This window comes from Mesoplodon densirostris, chromosome 14 (genome assembly GCF_025265405.1).
Source record: "Mesoplodon densirostris isolate mMesDen1 chromosome 14, mMesDen1 primary haplotype, whole genome shotgun sequence".
Lineage (NCBI taxonomy): Eukaryota > Metazoa > Chordata > Mammalia > Artiodactyla > Ziphiidae > Mesoplodon > Mesoplodon densirostris.
The window spans coordinates 36,147,433-36,159,818 of NC_082674.1; the positions used below are offsets into that span (position 1 = coordinate 36,147,433).

At 44.5% G+C, this 12,386-nt stretch overlaps 1 long non-coding RNA gene across 1 annotated transcript in view; it reads left to right on the forward strand.

Annotated features, from left to right (window-relative positions):
* The window catches only part of LOC132502120 (uncharacterized), a 42,226-nt gene extending 34,763 nt beyond the window's left edge, over nucleotides 1-7,463 (forward strand). Inside the window, exon 4 of the long non-coding RNA XR_009534395.1 lies at nucleotides 5,862-7,463. This is a non-coding gene — a long non-coding RNA (uncharacterized LOC132502120). The remainder of the gene's footprint in view (nucleotides 1-5,861) is intronic.
* The last annotated feature ends 4,923 nt before the right edge of the window (nucleotides 7,464-12,386 follow it).

Sequence of the window (12,386 nt, forward strand, 5' to 3'; positions counted from 1 at the left end):
GATGATGAAGCAGCTATTTATGTCCCAGATCCAGTCCTCCTCATTCTGGCCAGGGAATCCTCACTGGACTGCCTTTTGCTCACTGAAAACCCTGATGGGTTCTGCCCCAGGTTTCTTGAAAGCTGAAGCAAACTCAATTGAAGCAGAGATTATGAAGATGTTGGGAGAAAGATTCCCCTCCCTGGAGAAAGATCTAACCAGTGTGTCAGGATGTCATGATGGGATTCTTTTCATTTTCAGTTTTATTCCAGACTTAAAAATACTTAGGTAATTTACATAACCTAATTATACTTTAGGGAGAACCTCTTCTCACTTCACATGTCTCAGTTATCAGATGCAGAGTGGTATAATAAATTTTAATCACTGTTTAGATGTTCTTTGCTGCAGAGTTAATAATATAGACTAAGCCTAAATCTTCGATGAGCTACGGGAGACACTTTTTGGTTGTCACAACTGGGGAGGAGGGATGCTGCTGGCATCTAGTGTGTGAGGCCAGGGATGCTGCTAAACATCCTGCAATGCATAGTTTAGACCCCTACAACAAAGAACTATCTGACCCAAAATGTTAATAGTACTGAGTTTGACACCCTGTGTTAAACAGTGAAGTTTCACTCAACACTGGTTATCCATTCAAGATGACAGCATTTTTACTTCAATGGTGTTACCTGCCACCAAGATATATTTGGGCAGATTCCTTTACATTTAGCATTTCTGAAATAGTGCTAGGAATAAAGAAGCAGATTAAATCCATGACAATCATAGTCTCAAGTCTTGCAGAAGATGATTAATTCCTCCTAGTCAATATGCTTGCTCTTCAGGTAGCTGGCACTTGATGAATAACAATGATGTTTATGGATGCACAGACCCACTAGTTAGGAGTTCTTCCTGTGTGGATAAAGAAGTAGGTATACAGAACATGATCCACTCAGTATGTTCCTGTCCCCAAACTACCTCTTTTTAAAGGAAGTTTTAATTAATTCTATCATAGGACTTCCCTGGTGGCACAGTTGTTAAGAGTCCACCTGCCAACGCAGGGAACACATGTTCGATCCCTGGTCCGGGAAGATCCCACATGCCGCAGAGCAACTAAGCTCATGTGCCACAACTACTGAGTCTGCACTCTAGAGCCTGCAAGTCACAACTACTGAGCCCGTGTGCCACAACTACTGAGCCTGCATGCTGCAACTACTGAAGCCTGCGTGCCTAGAGCCCGTGCTCTGCAACAAGAGAAGCCACCACAATGAGAAGCCCATGCACCACAACGAAGATTAGCTCCCACTCACCACAACTAGAGGAAGCCCATGTGCAGCACCGAAGACCCAACGCAGCCAAAAAAAGAAAAAAAAATTCTATCTATATTATAATAGATAAGCAATAACAAGTTTAAAATCATGTAAGATCTAGGTACAAATTAAGCCCTCTTATTATTAAACTTAACTGTTATCAAACTGTGAAGAGCGCCATAGGCCTTACTCTTACTTACTAACTCTTTCCTATTTTATCAACTGCATTTGGAGCTTGAAGTAATTTGCTTTTTCAACATACTTTTGACTGTAAAGATGTTCTGTTCTGTCTTGTCCTTTTGGAGAAAGACCACTTAAAAATTGCTTTAAAGAGCACATCCACATAATTTTAAAAAATCAAATAGCCTTAAAATACTAACGAAATTCAGCAGTTTCTTTCCTCATTCCTTCCCACCCCTCCTAGTCTTATTTTTTCTGGCATTCACACATTGCTATATTTAAAATAATATGCATGTGCTATTCTCTTTTGGTTCAACAATTTTATTTTATTTTATTTTATTTATTTATTTGGCTGTGCAGGGTCTTAGTTGTGGCATGCAGGATCTTTGTTGTCACGTGTGGGATCTCTGGTTGTGGCCTGTGGGATCTAGCTCCCTGACCAGAGATTGAATCCAGGCCCAATGCATTGGGAGCACTGAGTCTTAGCCACTGGACCACCAGGGAAGTCTCTGGTTCAACAATTTTAAACGTATTAACTTCTTGTTTTGGTAAATGAGGATTTAGCACTCTTTTCAGGTATCCCCTCTGTTTTACCCCCCTAGTTCTCCCTACATATTATATATTATAATTTTTGGTTAAATTAGTATTTGGCTTTTACATCATTATACACATGCAAGGAAAGCAGAGCATTGTAGTATACTATTATTTTTCATTATTACTTTTTGTTTTTTCTGAGGTTAATAATGGGCTTTTTTTTTTTTTTTTTTACTAGTGACTACTTTAAATTTCCTCTTTTACAGTGCCTTTGGTCAAAAGTATCGCACTTATGACCTAATTTCTCTTTGCAGGTGCCAAATTTAGCTGACATTCTGAGTTTTCAGCCCTGGAATGCCCTCGACCTTATGACATACTAGAAGGAGACTCCAACCTACAGGCATAGCCCGTTTCCCACCATCAGCTTTATTTTTCCAAAACAGGTCATTCTTCCATCAGAGGTTTTTATCTCCATTTAAGAACCTAGCTCCAGCTCATTTTTTATGGCTTCTTGCTAGGAGCCACGTAAAAGTAAATATTTGAACCCTCATCACTATGGTTTCCTGAGTCACATATCACATATTATTAAACAGCCAACACTGGTTTCTTCAGAAGGTCCCAGGGGCATTACTGGTTCCAACACAGGTGAACACAAATTCAGTAGCTTTTAAAACTACTGGTGGGGGCTTCCCTGGTAGCACAGTGGTTAAGAGTCCGCCTGCTGATGCAGGGGACACGGGTTCGTGCCCCGGTCCGGGAGGATCCCACATGCCGCGGAGCGGCTGGGCCCGTGAGCCATGGCCGCTGAGCCTGCGCGTCCGGAGCCTGTGCTCCGCAACGGGAGAGGCCACAGCAGTGAGAGGCCCGCATACCGGAAAAAAAAAAAAAAAAAAACTACTGGTGGGCAGCATTTACAGATGGTGGCCTCTAGGACCTGTTTTCTCCTTTTTGGCTTTATGCTGTTGCTAGCTGCCCTTTGGATCCAGGACCTTTAGGATGCCTAACTCAATGATCCTGGACTGTGAACCATCCAGGTGTTTATTTAGAATGGCGTGGAACAAGTAGCAACCATCTTTGGCTTCTGCTTTCACTGAACATGGTCTATCATATCGCCAGGATCCATTGCCCTGTTCCTAGTCCTCTCTATAACGGTCTATGCTGTTGCCAGTACCTGGAACCCTGGTATACCTGTCCCCAAGCATGAGTGGGTTTGCCGTAGAAGATGAGAACACCAATGTTGAGGAGAGCAAACCTCACTAAAACATATGCATGGTTCAATTCATCCAGAAAAGAGCTCATTCAGCAGAGGGTCTCCATCAGAAGAGCTCCTTTCCTGAAGTATGCTGGCCTCTCAAAATGCTGATAGCAGCTTCCTGACTTAGCTAATTCAGCCCTGGTCTGCCTGCTCTTGGAGGATGCTTGATCACGTCAGCTTCCTGGTGATAACTGGCCTGAGCCTATCATGCCTGTGTCTATTCCTATACCCTGTCTTATAGACTTTCTTTACATCCCAAACTGAGCAGTTGTGGAGGGAAGTCAAAGAGTAGATGCTCTCACAGATGCTGAAACACTGGCACAGTATCTTTTCCTCAAATGCAGCCTTGGCTTTCTACTTCTGTATTTATTTTTAACCAGAACTACATTTAGAAATATATGACCAACTATACTAGTAATAATAGGTGGAAGAAGAGAAGGCGTGTGTATGGATTCATCTTCCTAGGTATGTCTGGGTCCAGTTAATATTTAAAATGGTCTCGAGTTCTCCAAGCACACATTGACTGTCTGATGGGGGAGGTGGTGAGGAGAGGGACAGGTGGCAGTGGGAAAGCTGACCTAAGATTAAAAATTAATGTATTCAATTTTCAAATTAGATCATTGTTGGCAGATGGCTATGAATTTTAATATAATTTCGTATTTAACTTTTTTGGAGGAGATTTAGACTCTATTATTCACCAACTAGGCAATTTATGAACTCACATTTCGGCTTTAATTCTACCTTATCACAAGGAGAATTATAGGGCTGGAAAAACTCCACCAATCATCCTCTATTGGAAAGAACCACACCCAAAGCCAGCCAGGGCAATAGGGATGCCTAACACATTTTTCCGAGACCTAATTTAAGGTATTCCACAGCAAGTTTCCTTTGGGAGCAAAGAGTGGTGTGCCACTTTTCCATTCTGTTCACCTCTGCTGTGTTTCCTCTTCCCGTGCTCCATGCAGCTGGATAGACTGAGGAATCCCACCCCCACCCCAGGCTTCTTCCATCAGCTTCAGCCTCAGTCTTAGTATCTTCAGGAGCCTGCATTCCTGTTCCATGGGCTGTGAAGTTAGGCATGCTGGATCAGGCCAGAGCCCTGGGCCAAAAGGGAAGGAGAGTAAACCCCACTTAGGGTATGGGATTTGGGCTGGAAGGAACTCACCTGATTCCAGAGGCTGGCCCCACAAGAGTGCTTGGTCTATTCAAGACACAGTGCCCAAAGGGAAAAGAAAGCTTGGGCAAATAGTGGTACTGTAGTGTCCTATTTGGATGGTATGTAGCATGGAGAGATTCCAGGCAGCAGCAATCATGCAGGAATTAGATCCAGCAGAGATGTAGTTCTGGAAGAGCTGAATGTTCACGGAGGGTATCAGCAAATGGATGTGGCCACCAAGAGGAGTGTGTTTTCCTTCAGGGAAAGAAATTGGCCAGAAGGCAGGGTATTGGGGCCTTGAATAAGCAGTCTAGGGATCAAAATAAGGCTCAAGGGCTTCCCTCGTGGCGCAGTGGTTGAGAGTCCGCCTGCCGATGCAGGGGACACGGGTTTGTGCCCCGGTCCGGGAAGATACCACATACCGCGGAGCGGCTGGGTCCGTGCACCATGGCCGCTGAGCCTGCGCGTGCGGAGCCTGTGCTCCGCAACGGGAGAGGCCACAACAGTGAGAGGCCCGCGTACCGCAAAAAAATAATAATAATAATAAAATAATAATAATAAGGCTCAAGGTCTAGATGGAAGGTGGGGTCTCTTCTAGTGGTCATTGCTGATGCAGCCCTCCTCACCCCACCCACTCTCTCTGGACACCTAATTATATCTTTGGAGTCAGTGACCACCTTGATGACTTCCTATTTTAGATCTCCAGTCTAGACACCTTACCTGGACTCTGGACCTTCATATTCAGCTGTCCATTGGACCCCTCCACTTACATGTTCAAAAAAACCTCACCAGCTTTCCCCAACCTACTCCTCTTCCCCTGTTCTTTATCTCAAGGAAGGGGCTCGTTCTTGACTCTTCCTTCTTCTCATCCACCATATTTAGTCTGTCATCAGTCCAGTTGCATCTGCCTTCTAAAGAGCTCCTAATTTTCTTCGCTCCTTGCCATTTCACTGTTAATGTCTTCGTTCCGGTCACCATCACCTCTCACGAGAATCTGCACTATAATATCTTAACTGTTCTCCCTGCCTCTAGTCATGCATGTCCTTTGCCAATCCTTCCCCCTAAATACAGCTTTGATTTTTATCTCTCTTTTGCTTAACATGCTTCATTGGTACCCATTGTCCTCAGAATAAAGTGCAAAATTTACTAGCCTGACTTAAAGGGTCGTGACCTGCCCTTCCTGCCTGTCCATCTTCATCTCTTCCCCTTTCCTCCACATCATCCTCCCACCGTATTGAATTTCTTGCAGGTCCCTGAGGAAGCCTTGATTTCTCTGGCGTCCTCAGCTGTGTAAGAGGGGTTCTCACTCTCTTCGTCTGAGTAAACCTGACTCATCTTTTAGGGTTCAGTTCGAGGTGTTATCTTCTTGATGACTCCTTCTCTGGGTAGATGCGCCTCCCACAGCCCACATCTCGTCCTTCCCTCATGCTTGTCGCCACTGTGTGTCTTCCAGACTAGACTGTGAACACTTCCAGGCAGAAACCATGTCTCTATCACTGAGGAGCAGCACGGCAATGTGAGACCACAGGCTTCGGAGTCAGCCAGACTTGTACTTGAAAGTCCAACCTGGAGTAAGACACCCTGGGCAAGATTTCGATCATCTCAGGATCTCTGTCTCATTAGCTGCAAAAACAATACTTCCTCATAAGCTGTCATAAGGATTAAATGTGGTAATAACACAAAGCAGCTGGCACTGAGTCTGACACATCATGGATGCTCAGTAAATGTTGGATGAAGAAAGTGCAGGAAGAGAAGCTCCAGACAGAGCTTGTGGTGAGCTGTGAGAGAGCCTCTGTGGGTCAGCACGGCCTCGGCCATCCTGACAGAGATGAGGCAGAGCTGAGTGGAGTTACGGCCAGACTCTGTCTCCAGAGGAAGTGCTGACTGAGCAAGAGGAAGGTGACATCCAGGGCTGGTGGACAGCAAGACAAGGAAGACCAGAAGTGAATGTGGGAGGTCTCGGTGAGATCGCCTGCAGCATTTGGCTATGACAGGGCCATCACTCCAGGCCCAGCTCCAAGGGGCAGACTTGACAAGTGCCTGAAGCTGGCATTGGACAGTAGGAAGCACATCCTCTCTGACTCGGGAGCTTTAAAAACACACTTGCCTGGTCCCCACCTCCAGAGATTTGGTTTCAAGTGCTCTAAAGTAGACCCAGGGCTGAGCATTTTAAAAAACTCTTCAGAGAATTCTAAGGCAGGGAAGGCTGAGAATCACACTCTAGAATAGAGGAGGTGCCATACTTAATAGGCCAGATAAGGACCAAGTTTGCTCCTATACCCCCAGACTGTTCCCTGAGCATCACTGAGGGGATGGGAGGTGGTGGGTGGCTGCTACTCGCTTGCCTGCCCTGGTGAGGACTGGCTCAGTACCAGAGTGGGCCCATCCACAGACCAAGTGGCAGGGAGCAGGGAGAGACAAGGGTAGAAAAAAATGAGGCTGATGGAGCATAGTCTTTCTGATCTCAAAATCCCAGCCTGCCTCTCCAGCCCCTCCCCAGAGGAGACCAGTTGCTCTTTGGGAGAGGGAGGTCCTTTGGGAAGTGATGGGGTGGAGGAACACCTTCTCTTCCTTCATACCCACTCTGATGGCGCAGGGGAAACCAGCGGGGAGCTGCTGTTCACTTCTCCCGGGGGGAAAACTCAGTGATGGAAGCTTAGAACTCATGGTCATTCTAAGAATGTAAGGAATTTTTTTTAGATAAGAAGTAAGTCCCCAGCCAGCTGCAGAACCCTCTTAGTTTGAAGAGGTCATAAACAAGGATGAGAAAAAAGGAAGGGAGGAACTCATGAGAAATTAGATCTGCTGACATTTGTTTGAAAACTGCCTAGTCCTCCACCCTGTGGATTTCCACAATCTGTATGTGTAAAAGGTAATCAGGATGATGACACCTATTACAGTTCACAAGGAACAGACCCACCAAGAAGTGGTATCGGGAAGTGACTTCTAGTAAAAGCTGCCCTTTATTTTATCACCCTGGTGGTCCTCACTAGACCCTGCAAATATTTGATCATGCAAACCCGATTAAAAGTTATTGATCATGAAGAAAGAATATATATATATTCATATATATATGTGTGTGTATAACTGAATCATTTTGCTGTGCATCTGAAACTAACACATTGTAAATCAACTATATTTCAATAAAAATTTTTTTCAAGTTATTGGTCATGAGTCTATGCAATGTAAAGCAGTCTCTTTCTCAGCTTCTTCCTGGAAGGGAATGAAAAAAAAGATGGCCATGGATCAGTTAGAAGTAAAAGTGGCATCTCCTCTCCTTGACTTTGAGTGCAGAGGCATAGCCCAGGGAAGGAGAGCAGATGGAATAAAAAGTAACAAAGGGCAAGAGGTTTACCTGTTCCTGACCTTGATGTGCTCCCATCTCCCTAATCCCACCCCACCCTCATCACCCTTCACCTATATACACCTGTATATACACCTATACCTCTTATCACCTTATTGTAACTTCAGTGCTGTACAAAACTAAAGCTTTTGTGTCAACAAAGTATTCCCTCCTTCCCCCACAAAAGAGCATGAAATTTTGTAAAGCGGCTCATTACCTTCCTGGAACTTACCTCATTGTAGAAAGACCTGAAATTAAAGGGGCTTCCGTTCCCTACGGGCAGAGACTCTACATAGACTATTTTAGTTCAAACATCTCTTCCTTTTTGTAAATTAACAGCTCAAGTCTCTATTGATTTAACATGCTGTCCCTGTGATGCAGTGGGGATTTCACACAACTAATGAGGACAGGCCGTTCTGTGATTACTTAACCCTTCCGGTCCTTTGTTTTTCATATTTTCTTTAAAATGAAAACAACTCAAATACATGAATCTCTTAGAGCGAACAAGACAGAAATATTTGCACTTCCTCTTGTATTTTAAATATATATTAAAATATACTGTCAAAATAAGGGAATTTCAGGGCTTCCCTGGTGGCGCAGTGGTTGAGAGTCCGCCTACTGATGCAGGGGACACGGGTTCGTGCCCCATTCTGGGAGGATCCCATATGCCGCGGAGCGGCTGGGCCCGTGAGCCATGGCCGCTGAGCCTGCGCGTCCGGAGCCTGTGCTCCGCAACGGGAGAGGCCACAACAGTGAGAGGCCCGTGTAATGCAAAAAAAAAAAAAAAAAAAAGGGAATTTCAGTCTGTGTCTCTGCAATGTCCTTCTGATTTTTTTGTAAAAGAGCAGGCTCCATGATACATTAGGACAAGAAGCAAGTGACTGGGCAGGGGAGGGAGGGAGGAATGAATATAAGCCTTCATTTTCTTTCTTGGGTCTCTGTCTCTCTGCCTTAGAGTAAGTCTGGGGCTGTGCTTGCTTGCGATGATATCAGCTTGCTGTGGGTAGAAATTATGATGGACTAAATTAGGAACCATGACCTCAGTGTAGGAAGAAGGAGGAGGAGAAAGGAAGGGAGGCCAGAGCTGCTGTTTAAAGTACAGTTAATGGAATAATTGCCAGGATCCATCAGGTACTTTATACAAAATTGAATTGTCAGGGAAGATTCTCCACCCCCCCAACTCTTTTTTATTGAGGAAGAGGCAAAGTCCTTTTACCTCATGATTTTAAGGGCAAGGAAAGTCTTCCAAATTATGGGGGTGAGGGAGAGATAAAAAAGAAGCATTATTACCCAGGCCACTTAGCAAATGTTCAATGAGCACCTGCTATGTGCAGAAGCCTGAGCGGGGTGGAGGAGAGACCCCACCCCCGTCATGGAATGTGGAGTTGCCTGGGTGGAGAGCTCACTGTGACATCCTGGCTTGGGCCCTGCTTAGACAATGTCTCAGTCTCACACACTATTATAAGTTGGTAAAATTTGTCTCTGGAATCCTCCTCTCCACCCCTACCTTGTCTGGGGTCATTGCTGTGTGGTTGACAGGTATTGCTCTTGTGGCCCCCAGCCAGGACTCTTCCCTTTTGTTTGTCTTAGTTCTTTCCTGAGTCGGGTAGTTGAAAGAGCCCTCCCTGGGTGAATTTTGGCCAGTCAATTCACTTCTTGGAGTCTCAACTTTTTCTGTAAATAAGAATAGTAATAACACGAACATTGTGAGGATTAAATTAAATAATGAATGTGAATTAACCACAGCTAATTTTTATAGAGATTGTAGCCTATGACAGGTACTGTGCTGCTAAATGTTCTGTGTACAACATCCCATTTCATCCTTCCAACAGCCAGTCATGCAGGCGTTCTCATCCCCCTTTTACAGGTGAGGAAACTGAGGCTTAGAGATATTAAGTAGCCTGCCCAAGTCACAGTGCTAGTTCCTTTAGGTGTTAGGATTTGAATTCAGTTGTGTCTTACTCCAAAGTCCATGCTGGTAACCCCAGTGCCCCACTGCCTCTATAAATCTCCCTGTAAAATGCTTTGTCAACAGAAGATAATTTTATTAGATACAGCTAATACACAGAACCATTTATTATTTGACAGATTTGAAGGTACCAAAGACCACATCATTTGCATACAAAAAGTGCAGAACAATTAATTTACATAGAATTTCAGGCTTTTACAGGTGAAAGGGAACTTTGAGATGATCTAGGCTGTGTTGTTCAAACTCAGCTTCTGAGAGGCCCCGTACTGAGCTATGCTTTTATCTGTTTTAAAATTTATTATGATTTCTAAGTAGGATTTTGTCTAAGACTTACTCTTTTCTAATTCACTCACTGTCATTTTACAGCAGCCTTTTGGCGGGGCATTAAGAGATAAAAGAGACTCAAGATTTCCTGACTTCTGTGCAGGTCTCTCTTTACACCTCAGGGCTAACTCTTGACACGATGTGTCCATATGGTAAAGAACTGAGAATATGAAAAATTATAATCCAGAGAGACTTTTTCAAGGGAATTTCTTAAGAATGCACATAAATCTGGCTGATCTAAGCAAAGGCAGTGAAGGACTCAACAAGTAGAAAGTAATTAGGCATGGTAACAAAAATGAGAAAAAAAGATTTCAAGGGGGGCTTGGAAATGATGTCAGTGATAACTATTATGTTGTTGTCTCCTGTGGGAATAAGCAGATAAATACCATCCAGTGAGGCCCTTAAATTCATTTGTTCATTCAACCATCATTTATGAAACAGCTACTGTTTTTCAGGCACTGTACTAGGCAGAGGGACCACAAAGATGAATGTCCCTGCACTCAAGGGGTTGACTAACTGGAGTGGGAGGTGAGGAGGCATCGGCATGAGTGTGGTGAGAGCAATGATAGAGATTTACAAAGAGTCCTGGGAATACTTTGAGATGAGACATCTCATCCTAGCATTAGTGGGGAGAGGATGGTGGTCAGGAAACCCTTCCCAGAAGATGTAACACCTGAGAAGAATTTAAATTAGAGGAAATTGACATGGGAGGACATTGTTCTGGCCTTAAATAGAAGAGAATTTAGGTTTTTTTCTACCTTTTTCTGATGAGGCAGAGATGGGCCATCCAGCAAGTCTCCTTGACCATAAGCCACAAACTGATCAAAACCCTAACCACATTGCCTCAGGGCTATTGCTAACGAGAAGTTCTGCTTTCAATTACTATAAATAGTTTCTTTTTACAAAGATGAAAACAGCTATTCTTCAGAATCAGAGCTGGGTGGCATTTTCCTCAGTGATCACTTGGGTCTCATCTCCTTTGGATGATTTCTAAATAAGCGTATGCTGTGGGAGCCACGCTACATATCTATTGGATACTTGAGAAAATACAAAAATGAAGTGTACTAGTTAGGGAAGGCTAAATTGTTGAAACAAATGGACCCTAAAATACAGTGGCTGAAATCCAGCAGAAGTTTATCACTAATAAATTGGAGAATATTCCAAGTCAGCAGCAGCTCTCTTCCACATGGAGAATTGTAGCCCCAAGCTCCTCCATCTGAGATTCTGCTTCCCTGGGGCCTTGATGTCTATGTTCAGTTAGAGGATGGGGAAATAACGAGTAAACACTTTCTGAAAGAGCTACACCCATGACAGCACATATCATTTTTTCTTGCATTTTATTGGCAAAAATTAGTCACATGGCCACATGTGGTTGCAGGATCTGCTGGGAAATGTGTTTCCAGACTGAGCAGCTGATTTCAAGCACAGCCGTTGATAAGGAAGAAGATTTTGATGGGCAGCTACTGCTTTCATCGTATAAACTGAGAGAAAGAAAATGGATAATCACAGAAAATCTAAGCTAGAAAGTTATTAATAAAAATGGCTCTCACAGGGACTTCCCTGGTGGTCCAGAGGTTAAGACTTCACGCTCCCAATGCAGGGGGCCCGGGTTCAATCCCTGGCCAGGGCACAAGATCCCACATGCCACAACTAAAAGATCCCGCATGCTGCAAATAGAAGATCCTGCACACGGCAGCGAAGATCCCACACGCGGCAACGAAGATCCTGCATGCCACAACTAAGACCCGGCACAGCCAAATAAATAAATAAATATTTTAAATAAAAGGGTGGGGAGCCACTGCAGAGCCCTGAATGAAGATGAGGCTCCCTGCCCTGGGAAGACCTTTAAAAAAAAAAAAAAGAATGGCTCTCACAAATCAACAAGTGGTACACCTTAAAGTTACTCAAGGTTATATGTCAATTATACCTCAATAGAGCTGGGAAAGAAGAAAAGCATGCTTCTTAGTTCCAGAGCATTTTATAGTCATTCGCTTGGTAATATCAAAGGATTTATCAACCCCTTCAAGTGGGTCCCCAACAAGGGTCCTCCTGCCCGGTGTCATTGGAGCCAATCGAACAAGACCAAGTTTGGTTCAAAGCAAAGTTCTATCCTTTAATCAAAGAATGGAGAGGTGCAGCCTTGCGCGCTAGAGCACACGCTCTCAGGACAGGCCGTGGGCGTGGGCGGGGCTGCTTCATAGGGAGCTTGGCAGTCGGTGAACGGAAGGGAGTGGAGTTCCCGCAGGGAGTGGGCGGAGGGATTGGCTGAGCCGGGCGCGGTGCCGGGTGCAGCGTCTCTGCACACGGCCTGCCACCGCCATCTTGAATTGGGTGTAGTTTGC